Below are 14,464 nucleotides of genomic sequence, written 5' to 3' on the forward strand. Positions count from 1 at the left end.
AGCCCCTGAGTCCAACTGCCGGGTTAAAGTGATCAGCTAGGTCACCAGCTAGGAAGTGGCAGGCTCTGGATAGCTGTTCCCATGACTTAGGCATTTTCTGCTGGGATAAAATTTAAAATGGAATTTTCAGTTATGCTTCCCAAAAAGGTAGAGCTCTTGAAGCAACATTCACAATAAGTGCTTGTCCCAACACGTATTACCCATACCCATAATTATTGGGTCTGAGCCTCGGAGCAAAGCAGCCACCATCTTCCTTAGATTAGCTGTACTTTCTTTCAAAAGACCATTCTGATGGGGTTTGTTAGCTGTTGATATTCCCAAATAGAAGGAGGAGATAGGGAGATTCCTCAGATTCCTGTGGCTTTTGTCAGTCTTTACTATAGACTTCTGATTGCACGTGCTTGAAGGTGCTACAGTATACTATCTGAGGGTGGTTAATTGAAGAGGGACTTCATCTGTATAGCTGTAGGGAAGCCTTCATCACTGCTAAGGGAAGATGTTCCAATGCTGCTGCTTTGAGGGTTACCCATGTTCCTGCCCCTCGCCCATGCATGCTGTGAAGGTATGCTTAGTAAACACATTGGTTCCCAGGATAAACTGGTTTGTTGTTCAAGCTTTATAAAGAAAGGGGGAGATGCTATCCACTGATTGAGGCAAAAGGGCTCCATGAGTCCCCAATGCATAATTCTTCTCTTTTGTGCTTCACTAAATATTTGGGTAATCATTTTTTTTTCTAGAACCACCCAGTCGGTTTCCTGAACATAGCTGCAAATACTTGACCCATAGAGAGGTCTACAGCACCCAGCCCTAGAAACACTAGGGTGCACTGCCCCCATGAGACTCAGCACAGACAGGACTGACCCATCACCCTGCCTTCCCTTCCCTGCATCACACTGACCCAAAGCAAGAAACCTTACACATGTAGGAAACAGATTCAAGGTCCTGTGAGTGAGGAGGTTGGAGCTCTTGGGGCTCTGTTGGGAGACAGAGTTTAAAGCCGATTCCGACTGGTCTAGGTAGTCAGGAGGCTGCTTCTATGGGCTGAGGAATCCCCTCTAGAGGCAAAATGCCAAGAGTTGAGAAGGGTGCGTAAGCAAGCGCTTGGCTGGGAGAGGCAAGGTGTGTTCTTGCTGTTTGGGCATTGGGTTTGTCAGGTGGAAGCTTTGTCATTTGCTGCCTTGGGCCTCTTACACCAAATACACCAGAGGTGTCAGGGGACAGAACACCTGGGTCCTAAGGAAAGGTGTTGAGTGCTAAGAGTAATCTTCAGGACGCTGTCATTGTTGACCCATCACCAGTAGAACATGTGCTGAGCGCTTCGGCTCTTTCCAGCAGTCACTAATCTGCACACACCTTCCAGCTGCAGTGCCCGGGAGAGGAAGGGATCCAGGCCTTGGATTCAGTTACATCCTGGTCTGAGGCCTGACTAAGGTGTTTATTAGTGGATGCTAAATCCACTGCCTCCCTGAGTCTCAATTTCCCTATGTGTGTCATGGGACTAATACCTTTCACGACTTTTAATTTCTTTTATTATTGTGTGGCATATGCATGTTTGTATGTTTTGTTGCATATATGCCATGGTATGCAAAGATGTGTGTGTGTGTGTGTGTGTGTGTGTGCCTGTCTGTGTGTCTGTGTTTCTGTGTGTGTGCGTGTGCCTGTGTATGTAGTGACTAGAGGTAAAATATTTGTTTTTTTTTCTCTTAGTTTTCCATTTTAATTTTTAAAATTAAATTACATTTATTCACTTTTTTGGGTGGTGGTGGTGGTGGTGTGATTCATGTATATAGGCAGATGCACAGCTCATAGTCAGAGAACAACCGTGTGGAGTTGATACTCTCTTGCCACTTTTCCATGGGCTCTGGTGATCAAGCTCCGCTCACCGGGCATGCGTGCTAAGCACATTTACCCACTGAGCCAAACCCACTGGCTCATTCTGCTTTAGCTTTTGAGACAGTGTATCTCATGGATACCAGAGCTTACTGATCTGGATTGAGTGGCTGGCCAGTGAGTTCTAGGGATCCTCCTGACTCCGTTCCCCACTTCCCAACTGGGATTACAGTCAGAAGCTGCCATATTCAGATTCTGCTATGGGTCCTGGGGATCCGAACTCAGGTCCTCATGCTTGCAGAGCAAACGCGTTAGCCATCTCCTTAGCTGGCTTAGAAAACAAAAACAGAGTGCAAAATGTCTATAACATACCCTCAGCACAGGTCAGCGTGGCTTGCTGATATAAGAGGGTGAGGGCTATTTGGTTGAGCCTAGATATTAATCACCAACCGGAACCTTAACCTTGACCTTCACAGACTTCTCTCTGATCAGCCAAACCAGGCACGCTCTCACGGTGTATGCTCAGTTTTCACAAACATTTGGTTCAAAGATTGGAATCAGGTTTAGTGTTTTATTCTGATGGCAATTAGCAGTTCCTAAGTCACGTTATAAATCCAGTTTGCATGTGCCACATTGAGACAGGGCTGGCATTGCAAAAACTTAATTCTGGCAGGTAACCATTGCAGTCATCCAGTGGAGCTGCAATCTGGTAATGGAAAAGTGTTTCATTTTAACTATGAAATTTAACACAAAGAATACAGCTGCTCAGCCGCGCATTGACAGTGTATGTTAATTTGATTTATAGACATGCAATGTACCGTGCCTAATATCCAATGCTGGAAGACTTCAGTAAGCCTAATACCAGCATCATAAATGAGAGACGACCATTATGGGTTAGCTTCATATGTGTAAGCACACCTCCTCCTAGCAGAGGAAGCAGCAGAGCCACGTTGAACAAGAGAAACAAGAAGGAATGCTCGCCTGTGTGGAGGGTGAGGGCTGGGCTTTCTCACACAGGCTGCGGCTTGTCTGGAGGTAGTTCTTGGGCTTCGTACCATGTGTCTGGCCATTGGCACATTTACAACCGTCTTCTCAAAAAATAAATAAATAAATAAATAAAAAACAGGTCTGTGGAGAGGAAACCGGCTTAGGGTTCCCATTTGCTTTAAGGTGTGAATGCCTTAGAGACCATATTTCAGTTTTCCATGAAGACAAAGAGGAAAGAGAGCCCCTGCTCTCTGAGTCCATCAGGAATTCTGAGAAACAAATTTGTATTTCAATTGATGCCCATGTGGAATGCATGTGACAAAAAAGGGGGGGGGGCTCTGTGGGATACATGCTGTGTGTAGGGCATTGCATTTATTGTGCACACAGTGTGTTGTGTGGATACGTATGTTATGCACACCGTGTGTTGTATGTGTTGTGCATGATGTATGTATGTGTTATATGTGTGTGTTCCTATTGGATTCCTCAGCAAGGGCTGCTGCTTGCCTTCACTTTGGACTAACACTTTTGGGGGACCTAGATGAACCTGGTCGCTTTCCCCTGGTCATTGTTTCTTTGTTTCCAGTGTGTCAAGTCCACTATGGGCTCATGTATTTGAACACTTGGTCCATAGCTGTTGGCCCTATTTGTGGATGTTCTGAACCTTTTGGGGCATCACGGGTAGATGTAAGATTGTAGGGCTATGCTTTGAAGGTCGTAGGCTTGCCTCATATCAGTCCAGCTCTTCCTAACTGGGGGCCTGACGTCGTCGTCTGCCCTGCCCCTGCGTTCCTACAGCCATAGCCTTCAGTGATTCTTGCTATTCGTTTTCCTTGCTACTGTGAACTGGGGTCTCCTGAACCATGAGCAAGACTGACTCCCTTCCCATTTGACTTTCTGATTTCATATATTTTATTCCAGCAAACCAATAAGCAAGTAATTCAACTGTTCTACACGATAGTAAAAAAGAATGTATTGGATGATAAAAATATTAAAAGTATAGGGCAAAAATCAATTATAACCTTCCAGCTCTTATATTGAAAATTTTAAAATGTGTATCCCCAATAAAGACAGGAGAATATTTATACTTATAGGTAGCTACATATTTTTATGATAACATCTTAGAATAAGTTGCTATGACGTCTTCATAACTGTTGTGTCTAATAGCTATATTATATTCTATTTGAGGCTGCTCCATGATCAAGGCATAATGTTTTCTACTTATATGACTGTCATGATTTCCAGATCATAGGCAGCAACAGTCTGAAGGTGGCAAGAGTTTCCCATTTCTTGTTGGCATGCCTGTATATCCATTTTAGCCTTTCCTTAGAGCCCCGCATGAAGTCTGGCATGGACAACATCAGAATGGGTATTCAGTTGCCAATAACAATCTACTCTCTAACAGCCCTCCCCAACAGGGCATGGCTGTGTTGACCTCTCCCACAGCTCAGTGGCATCTCCTGCTAGGTGTCTTGTGCCTGTCATCAATCTCTCTGATCCTGACGGGTATCTCCTCACTTGTTTTGTCCTGTGCTCTTCACCCTGTTTGTTGCCAGGTTGTTGGTGTATGAGATCTGTTCATGTAGGGATTATATCTTTTCTTGTATACGTATCACCTGTCATAGGTAGGCTCCATGTTGCTGCCTGTTGGTGGGCTCCATCTCTGTGTATTTACAGGGGAGCATCTGGGGTCACCTGAAGGTTAGGAGGTGAGAGGAGAATCATGACAAGATAGACCTAACTGGTACCTCTGCTCTGTCTCCTGTCACTTTAGACCAGCGACAACCTTTTGACTGTGCTGTCTGCTTCAGTTTTGCCTCACAGATCTCATGCATGTCTTTTTTCTGGCATCCTTTAAATCAGAGCTATAAAGGGAAGGGAATTCTGGGAAGAGTCATTCCCAGAACAACCAAGTTGATTGTATAGAATAATCTAGCATGAGGCTTGCCTCTGAGGAATGGAACGGGAGTGTTATGAGAGGTGATGCACGGAAGCACATGGCTATGAATCTTTCAAAACACGCACATACATGTATACATCACACCACACACACACACACACACACACACACACACACACACACTCACTCAGAGAGAGAGAGAGAGAGAGAGAGAGAGAGAGAGAAAGAAAGAACCAGAACCTCTTAACTTTTTATAAACCATCAGTAGGTTTCCTCATATCTTTCCATACAATTATTTTCTTTAGATACTACTAATGATCTTGTTTATTTAGAAAAATAGCAGCAGAAAGGTGCATATATACATACATATATATGCATACATTGCTATCATGCATTTAAGTGTGCATATATGTTTGAGCCTAGGCAACTCAGTCCCATCTGGCTTATTCTGTAGGCTCTATGCCTTTAATGATGATTCTTTAACCTATGCCAAAGACACCCAGGGGACAGGAGAGCCCAGAAGGAGGGCTTGGTGAGAGAAGGATGGAAAGTGAACTCCCTGGGAGATAAAACTCATGCAGCACACAGGGGTGCTTTGTTCCATTAATTTTTATAGGGAGAGGCACATCCCCCACTGCTTTATCCTGCCTCTCCCTCCGGCACAAAGCCAACTGTGTGTTCTCATACTGACATCTCCGCAAATAGCTGGGGAAGGAAGAGGCAAGCTTGAGAGAAGTGCATCAGTATGGAGGCCACACCCTTGCCCTCTACTTGGTTCTGGGTCTCTTGCTATTGAGCTAGGACCTTCTGGATTTTGTTTTTTTAACCCGACTAAACATCTAAAGTCTGACTGATGTACAGAGAACAGAAGAAGCCATTGGAAGAGAATGTCTGCCCTTCTTAGTGAACACCATTGTCCTGGGCGCAGGACACTGCCATTTGGGGAGGAGAGTGCTAGTGAATGAGTTACCCTGGTAGCACCTGAGGTGCCTGAATAATTTCTAGAGAGAATAGGACAGAGACTACTGTCTCCTCCAATGCCTATAAACTAGTCCTCAAAAGACTGCTGTCTTAGAATTCAGTCACGTTTTCCTGGAGCCAAGTGACTCCTTTTCTCTGGTACCACATACTCCCCAGTGGCTTGCTGGTTTCTTATGTCAGGGACTCAAGAGCTGATTTGTATCCCCAGAGACTCGCACGTCAGCTAGGACTGAGTAGTGCCTTCCACACTTGCCAGCCACCTCAGCTCTTCCCTGGAAGACATCTGACCTCATTTCCTAGTCTTCTCCTGGCTTGTTCTGTTCCTGTCAACATGATTACCTCTTGTTGATCTTTGAACACTACAGCATTTGGTTAGAAGGTCCACATCTGGAATTTCCTTCCCTCAGGAGCTCAGAGACAACCCACTCAGAATCTCTGTCTAAATTTCACCTCTCATCCATGATGCTCATGCTAAGCAATAGTTGTCCTTGTCCCCTTACACATATGTGACTGGATGTCCTTTGCTTGTTTTCCCCACACTATCTATTGGCTCCCTGAACACTGTAACTTATTTCTCCACCTCGTCTTCCTGTGGATTCACTGTTTATACACACCCACTCCTCTGTCACTGAAAAAGTAAACCCTCTGCAGGCCATCATCTGGTCTGCTTTGCTCACTGACATGACCTCAGTAATCACAGGTGGTTTGCATTAGTTAATTTGTTGGTGTTTGTGGACAATGTTTCAGGAAGAAATGGCTTGGAGTTCTTTTTCCCATGTTCGTGTGTCAGGCAAAGGCAACTCCCAGTGAAGTAAGAACTGAATGGAAAGACGAATTTCACAAATTCACCTCAGGAGCATTCACTTGGTGCACTAATAATATTGACACTCACAAGGCCCAACAAGGAAGTGAGTCCCGGGCGTTGTCTGCTGCTTTATAGAAGCTACATGACTTGTACTTGGGCTTCATGGAGGCTTTAAGTAAGCAAAGCTAGTGTCTCCGGGAGGCCCAAGGGATGTTTTGAAAATTCTGCAACTGATAGTGATAGAGAGGAATCTCTCACCATGAGTCCAGATAGCCAGTCTTCTCCATCTCAAGGATTTTCTTTTCCATATGAGCTAGCCTTGGGATCCACAAGAGGAAGGTCAAGGCAGAATGGCTGGGATGACAACTAGAAGTAGGGACCACAGGGGTTCCATATGATAAGGTGACTATGAGGCTTACCTCACTGTGATAGAAGATTGTACTGTCTGGGTGTGGGATTTCAGAATGAGCAAAGTGGTGCTGTTGGTTGAAGTTTTGCTATTTATTAGTTAATTTTTTGTTGCATAAATAAGTAGCACCAATTTACATGGAGAGCACTGGCTAGAGTGTTGGTGTGGACTGTGGGTTCTACCACTTACGGAGTGTCTGGTTCATCTGGGCCTTTTGTGTATGCATGTGTGGTGGTGGGGGGTTGTTCTTTAGCAGAGTGATTCCCTTTCTTTTGAGAAAATGTCTCCCTTTGTAGTCAAGGGTGGCTCTGAAATCCTGGTCCACTTGCTTCGACTTCTGAGGATTGTGACAAGCGTGTGTCATACTCGACTTCCAGAGTAGGAATTCTTAGCAGGAGGGAATGGCAACCATCATTGGAACTTGGAAGGACGTACAGCTGGCACCTTATAGGTAGAAATCACAGTGCTGCCAAACATCTATAATGCACAGAGCATCCCCAGAGCAAATCATGATCTTGCCCAAATATTGGGGTGTTAAGCAAGGCTTGAGAAGTCTGGCCCCAAGCATGACAGGAAAGAACAACTGTTTCTGTCTTCATTTTCTCCTTTTTTTTTTTTTTTCTGAATCCTGTCTCCCCTCTCAGCTAGAGGGAGTAGAAAGAGGACTGGAAATCTCTCTTTAGAATGTTTCTTAGGAATTAATTGGCAGAGGGAACAAGGAGTTCCAACCTCCCACGTCCTTCAGCTCACCACCTGCTGCAGCATCAATTATGTCTCGGCCCACGCCATGCCCGAAGGTTGGAGAGCTGCTGTGTGGTACCGCTGGTGTGGGGCTGTAGCCTTTAGACACCTTCCATGAGGCAGGCGGAGATGAGTAGTGAGCAACAAGAGAGAGCCCAGTACGCCATGTCTTCAGGAGCCTAGGAGCCCAGGGCATTGTGTAACCCAAATGAACTCCTGGGTTTAATCTCTGCCTCTGACAGCTCCCTGGAATTGTAAGAATGCCTGAGGATATTTGTTCTAGCTCTTCCAATCGGTATTGAAATACTTTCCAAATGAAGAATAATGCTGTCAGCTACTACTCTGAAAATTAGCATATGCCTGCTGTTTGCTTCTCTCACCAATGGGGCCAGTTACAACCTCGCTTATACATAACGTAATGCTTTCCAGCTCCCAGAGAACAGGATCAGCAATGATCTCACACACGATGCATCTCATTGAGTATTAGACCTGAAAAAGGATAACTTACTTTAAAGGAATTTTTTCTGCAGTATTGGTCAGCAGAGGAGGAAGTAACAACCCTTAAACAATTGAGATTCCTATTTCCCAAATGCCAGAATGGTTAACAGATGACCAGAACATTGAAACCCTGGGGTAGCAGAGCCCTAGCTGTGTGCACCCCACTTTTTGCTTTCTTTAATTTGTTAATCAAGGATGAACTAGTAGGATGGAAGGTCCTCTGGTTTAGATAACTTACTTTGCAGAATGCTAAATGTACTGATCTGAGCAGGTAAGGCCACAGTTCAATTATAGATACCAGTCTCTGTCAGGCCTTCTGTGTGGGGGCCTCTATCTAAAAGACTTTGTCCTGCTGTCTGACTTTCCTTTTAATGACAAAGAACCTACCTTTAGATGTCACAGCAGGCTCTTCTTTCAGGGGACGTCCTTACATCCTGGTGTTCTTGAGTTTCCCTTGGAACTCCACACCTTTCCCACAGGCACAGTCTCCATAGAGACTCCCTTGGAATTCCCCTCTCCCTCGGAATCTGTTGCTGTCCAGCCTGTGTCTTTTTGATGTTGATGAATGCTAAATCTACGTTTAGCCAGTGGGTGTGTGGATGTAGAGTGAGTCTAGGCGTGGATGGTGGGGAAAGCATGGCTGAGACTAGAAGTTGACTATTGTCATTATGGGCTAGATGTTTTCTTGGGTGTGGATGTAGAGTGAGTCTAGGTGTGGATGGTGGGGAAAGCATGGCTGAGACTAGAAGTTGACTATTGTCATTATGGGCTAGATGTCTTCTTGGGTAAGAGTCTGATCTTCTTTCCCAGATCCTCAGTTCTGCCAAGCTCCTCACTCTCTCAAGATTTACCACAGTGCCCAGCAACAGAAAACACCAAAGAAGGGGATGTCAGTGATGCTGAGCTTTCATGACAAGCCTCCAGCACAACCCAACAAGGGCTCCAACTGTCACTCATAGTTGATCAACATCCAGCCAGGGGACCCTTAGTCTTGGTTTTACAGTTGAATAATCCAGAAGCTTTTTAAAGCCAAAGAGGTTGAGGCCTCCATCCAGACTTCCCAAACCAAGACAATCAGGATGAGGTAGGAAGGGGTGCTGGTGGTATTGCTGTTTGTCTGTCTCAAAAGCCAATAGCTGGTAAGTCACTGACTAGCTGACTTGTTTCTCCATGAGAGCCCATTTTTAGCATTCAGTAGGAAAATAGGGTCATTCCTACGGTCGCTTGTTTAGTACCACTGTCACAATGGCAGGTGACTGCTGTGTGACAAGGGCAATCACTCTGCCCACAACCTCAATCCAAGTCATATGTATTTTTGCTAGATTTTGAAGTGTCTGTGTGTGAAGAGTACATTTTTGTTGGTCTAATATGTGTGTATGTCTTGGATACTGGCTTCATTCATTATTAAAACAGAAGCGTGATTCATTTAACTGTATTGAGATTGGGAAGCACAGTAATGAACAAAACAAATAAACACCCTTGCCCTCACTGAACTCAGTCCTTGGATTGGAGGAGACATCAATAGACAGGATAGATAAGTTAGGTTTAGGATATGTCCGGATGGCAACAGGGCTATGTTAGATATCAGTTACTGTATAACAGATCTCTCGGGGTTGGGGATTTAGCTCAGTGGCAGAGCACTTGCCTAGCAAGCACAAGGCCCTGGGTTCGTTCCCCAGCTCCGAAAAAAAGAAAAAAAGAAAAGAGAAAAACAAAACAAAACAAAACAAATCTCTCCCAAACAGAAAGGCTGAAATAACATATTTGTTTACAGCTTCTGAAGGTCATATAGCTATGTGTGTGTGTGTGTGTGTGTGTGTGTGTGTGTGTGTGTGTGTGTGTGTTTCAGACTCTGTCATGAGATTGGGTAAAACTATTGAGTAGGTCTGTGCTAAGGTGGTCTCCTGAGGCTGGAGGATACTCTTAGAGGAGACTTACCTTGTTCTTCACATGCTGGCTTCCAAGAACAAGGAGAAAGCCAACCCACGTTACATGACAGCAGTCATTTCTGCACATTCTATTTGCTGGAATAGAGCCCACAAGTAGAGTCTATATTTGCATGAAGAGCTGTTTTTAAATCACATGAAGGATAAGGGGATATAATACAGCAGAGGGACAGAAACAAACAGCTGGTGAAGGGTGGGTGACATGGTTGGCAGGGTGACAAGGAAGTCCAAGTGGAGTAGAAATTTGGTTGGGCTCGGGGTGCAGGCTAAGTCAAGAAAATAGGTGGGGGCCTCGGGAGGACATGGGGCAGGTCTTCAGAACTATTGTTGGGACTTTGGCGTTTCCTTTGAGTGAATGGGAGTTGATAGAAGCTTTTGAGGGTGATGATTTTATGCTCCACAGAATATAAGGTGTAGGGAGCCAAGTAAAACCAGGGAGGCCAGTCAGTGGTTCTTGAGGTAATCAGGAGAGAGTGGTGGCTTGGATGTGGTGTCTGTATGTGTGCAGAGGAGACAGGGTGGGTGGTGGCTGGCTTGGAATATAAGACTTGCCGATAGGTCGGATGTGGGGTGTGGGAATAGAAAGGTAATTAAGGATCACTGCAAAGGTTGTACAAGTGAAAGGATACAGTTGGTGTATGTTATGATGCTGAGGGAGTGCTGTAAGTCTCAGAAGCCAAAAGCACAGAAGAAACACAAGCATGTACCGTGAAGATGGGCTTGTTTCCCTTGAATACTTATAAACCAGAAAATAAACTCTGAAGCAAACAATCTTTGGCTTCTCTTTTATTTATTTATTTATTTATTTATTTATTTATTTATTTATTTTCTATTTTCATCCAAAAAGAATTTAGAAACATATGGGGGCCACAGAGTTTACATTGGCCATCACTGCTGGTGACCTGAAGGAGCAAAAGAATTCCCAATAGTGCCTATAAATGACCACTGTCTATGATACCAGAGAGCACAGCTTCAAAGAGGGTCTAGAAGGTAACCTCCTGCATGAGAAAGTAGAGCTGTAAAAAAATAAGCTATACCAGACTGCTCTTTGTGCCAAACAAGCTAGGAAGGTCTTGTTCATTGGGTCAAATATTTTCCTTTTAGATACTAGAAAATTAATTTATTTACACTTTCCTGGCACAGTTATTTATTCATTGCCTGATATGCTCTAGGTATGTGGTGGTTAGTTTTAAATGTCAGCTGGCCATAACCTATGATGAGAGCCTGAATGAGAGATTGTTTAGGAAGTTTTGGCTTATGAATATATCTGGGGGTGGGTGGGTGGGGAGGTTGTCTTAATAGTTGATGTAGGAAGACTCAGCCTACTGTGGGTGGCATCATTCCCTAGGCTGGCAGGCAGGCAGGCATGTGTGCATGCTTTGTGTGTGTGTGTGTGTGTGTGTGTGTGTGTGTGTGTGTGTGTGTGTGTACTGTGTAGGATAGGAGAAAGATAGATGAAACAAGCAGGTAGCATGGGTACACGTGTATCTCTCTGCCCTTTAACTGTGTATGATTATGATCCGATTAGCTGCTTCACCATGATTTCCCTGCTATGCTGGACTAGAACATAGAATCGCAAGCTAAACAGCTCCTGTCCCCTATTTCTGCCCTGCAGTTGCTTTTGGTCAGGATATTTTATCACAACAACCCAAATGAAACTAGGGCAAGGTGCTGATCAAGATTCTGACTTAAGGCAGAAGCAGAATTAGGTTGGACCACATGAAATTGCTGATTCTGACCACGTGGGGTCTACCAAAATGCTACTTTCATTTTGTTCAAGATTCTGTTTTATGAAAAATGTATGTACGGGCTGCTTGCCCTAGATGTCACTGATGCATATACTCACACCCAGTGCCTGAAAGTCCCTTTGGCTTCAGTCTCTAATCATGTGGCCCACGCTTAATGATGTCATTGTTCTTATTTCTGTCTTAATACCTGCCCCACACGCCTGTTTTAACTTCAACTCCCTTCCGTCTTTTTCTTTCCTCTGTGTAAATGGAACACAGCTGTTTCCTGTCACCTGTGTGCATCGTGTTCCTTCATGTACTTGAACCCATAAGGTCGGATTATGAGGCCTAACTTGGCCTGAGGATGTATTTTATTACTAAGCACATCATATCTTATCTGGTTAGGGTATCAGCTTAGAGCATTAAAGTCCAGTCTGGGCCAGCTGAGCCAGTTCTAAGTGTGACTCCAGGCCTCAGCTACGCGGAATATGCTGTCTAGTGCGTACCATTTGTGACAAGCATAAGCTGCTGGTAATAGTGTCTCAGCCTTGAGGGCAGCTTTAGCCAAGGCGAGTTTCTAGCAATGATCATCATTTGATAATACTCTTCAATTTCTCACTTCTGAATGGAAGGTCTGTGAACCAACCAAACTGTCTCTAGGTACACGGGCAACTTTGCTTAAGATTGCAGCAAGAAGCGGTGTGTTTTCCTCCCTTCCCTCAAATTCACCTGCATTTTTTTTTTAAATCCCAATGTAACACATGCTCAGCTCTGTACCGTTCAAAGACATAACATCTTATCGCTCTGCTGGGAAGTTATCCCCCCCCCCCGACCCGCCTCACGTCGCTCCTTTCATGCTCTACAACTTCATTTTACATTATCTGTTTCTAGACAACAACATTCTCAGAGGTTTTCCTGAGTTAAGTAACACAATTACACAGGAATAGCTGCAGGATGTGTCCGGACTGGAACACAACAGTCATGCTGTGGGAAACAAGGAGGCCATTATTTTTGCTGTCTTTCTTAATTAGTATTACACACAGCATGACTTGGGTCTGATCCATACCCAGTTTATTGGGGAGAAACACTATGAGGTAGAAAGAATGTGTGCAGATATTGAAAAAAAAAAAAGGTCTGTCAGGGGGTGGTGGTGATGGAGGAACATAAGCATCTAGATGAGCAGAGAGAACATTCCCGGGCACCTGCATTCTCAGAGACTCAGCTGATTGCCTCAAACCCCATGAAGCTTTGCCTTTTCTCTTTATTACATTTGGCTACAGGAGCAGTGGCTGATTCTTATGATCTCTATTGTTTGATTGCACCCATTGCCTCTCAAAAAATCTGGGTCCCCGAGTCCAGTTCCAACTCCAAATGGAACTGGTGTGAAGGGAAGGAGAGAGATGGCAGGGCCTCGCCAGGCAGGGAATGAACTCCATTCTAAGAGCATCTCCCTTTAATGAGGATTCTCGTTCCTCTGCAAGTACCAGGCTGCATCCGGACTGATGGCGGCACTTGATGGATAATTTATGCAAACAGAACACAAACAAGAAGTCATTAAGCCACCCAACAAGGGTCCTTGACTTTTGCAAAACCAAACAGTTATTCTGATCCTGATGAGTTTAATTTTACTTTGGGTTGAGTACCGATGAATACATTATATTTAAAATAAATATAATACTATCAATATTCATGATCAAACTGAATGTCATTTGGTGTTTGGTGTTTTTTTTTTTTTTAAAGTTATACACAGAGCTTGATGCTCATAGAATCACAAAATGTGCATACTTGGAGCTTTAATCCTATGTTAAGTCTGTTTCTGATACATCCTAGGGTAGCCAGAGGAGAACAGGAGGAGAAGAGCCATGCTCTATTTGCATATCTATAACAACTTGATTTTCCCCCTTGTTTTCTCTCTTCAGCTCTAGACTAAATATGAAACTGAATTTGATATAAGGAAGCTATAGCCCACTGGACAACATAAAAAAAAAGTTGATGCTGAATGTGATTTGGCTATCTATTGATTAAAAACTACTTACCAGAAAATTAAAATATAAAAAATGAGTAAGGCATAATGCCTTTGTTGTAATTCGAGGACCATGTAGGTGTACAATATTTGGATGTCAGTTTACATAATAGGCTGTGTTTTCCCATGCTTTCCAGATGCCCGGCAGTTTACTTTCGTAATTTTAATTTTATTAGAACAGCATCCTATGACTGGGTTGCTGTATGGCAATTCTAGAAGCGTTCACGTGAAAATCATTAAAGCCTAAATGGTTCTGGCAGGTAATCTCACAGTCTTCTCATCTTCTATTCCCAGGAAGGTGGCCTCTGTTGATTGTTTAAAAGAAAGCACCGTTGTCCTAGACACACATAAAAGTGCTGCACTCCAGGCGTTTCCCACAAGAAGGGGGCCCTCGCAGTCTCCAGAGTGAGAGCTTCCATGCAAAGGACTTTGCATCCCAAGATCAGCTAAACAGCAGAAACTTCAGGAGCCTTCAGCCTCAGTTAAGCCCCAAGGGGACAAGGCCCCCACCGCCTGTGGGGAACAAGCCTCTCTGACCTACAGCTAGGCCAGCTGTGCCTACTACAGTCACTTCCTCTGCCACTTGAGAGGGACACGAGAGGCAGGAGAAGCTGACAACT

The 14,464-nt window shown here is 44.3% G+C and overlaps 1 long non-coding RNA gene across 8 annotated transcripts in view; it reads left to right on the top strand.

The window, feature by feature from the left end:
- Positions 1-14,464, top strand: part of LOC148003798 (uncharacterized) — a 188,844-nt gene that overhangs the window by 42,948 nt on the left and 131,432 nt on the right. For 2 of the 8 annotated variants that reach the window (XR_015629186.1, XR_015629185.1), the window contains one exon: positions 8,959-9,832. The exons of the other annotated variants lie outside the window; for them this stretch is intronic. This is a non-coding gene — a long non-coding RNA (uncharacterized LOC148003798). Of the gene's footprint in view, positions 1-8,958; positions 9,833-14,464 lie in introns of those variants that run through there. 8 annotated transcript variants of the gene reach the window in all.

Source organism: Rattus norvegicus, chromosome 9 (genome assembly GCF_021556685.1).
Source record: "Rattus norvegicus strain SHRSP/BbbUtx chromosome 9, alternate assembly SHRSP_T2T, whole genome shotgun sequence".
In the NCBI taxonomy this organism is placed as follows: domain Eukaryota; kingdom Metazoa; phylum Chordata; class Mammalia; order Rodentia; family Muridae; genus Rattus; species Rattus norvegicus.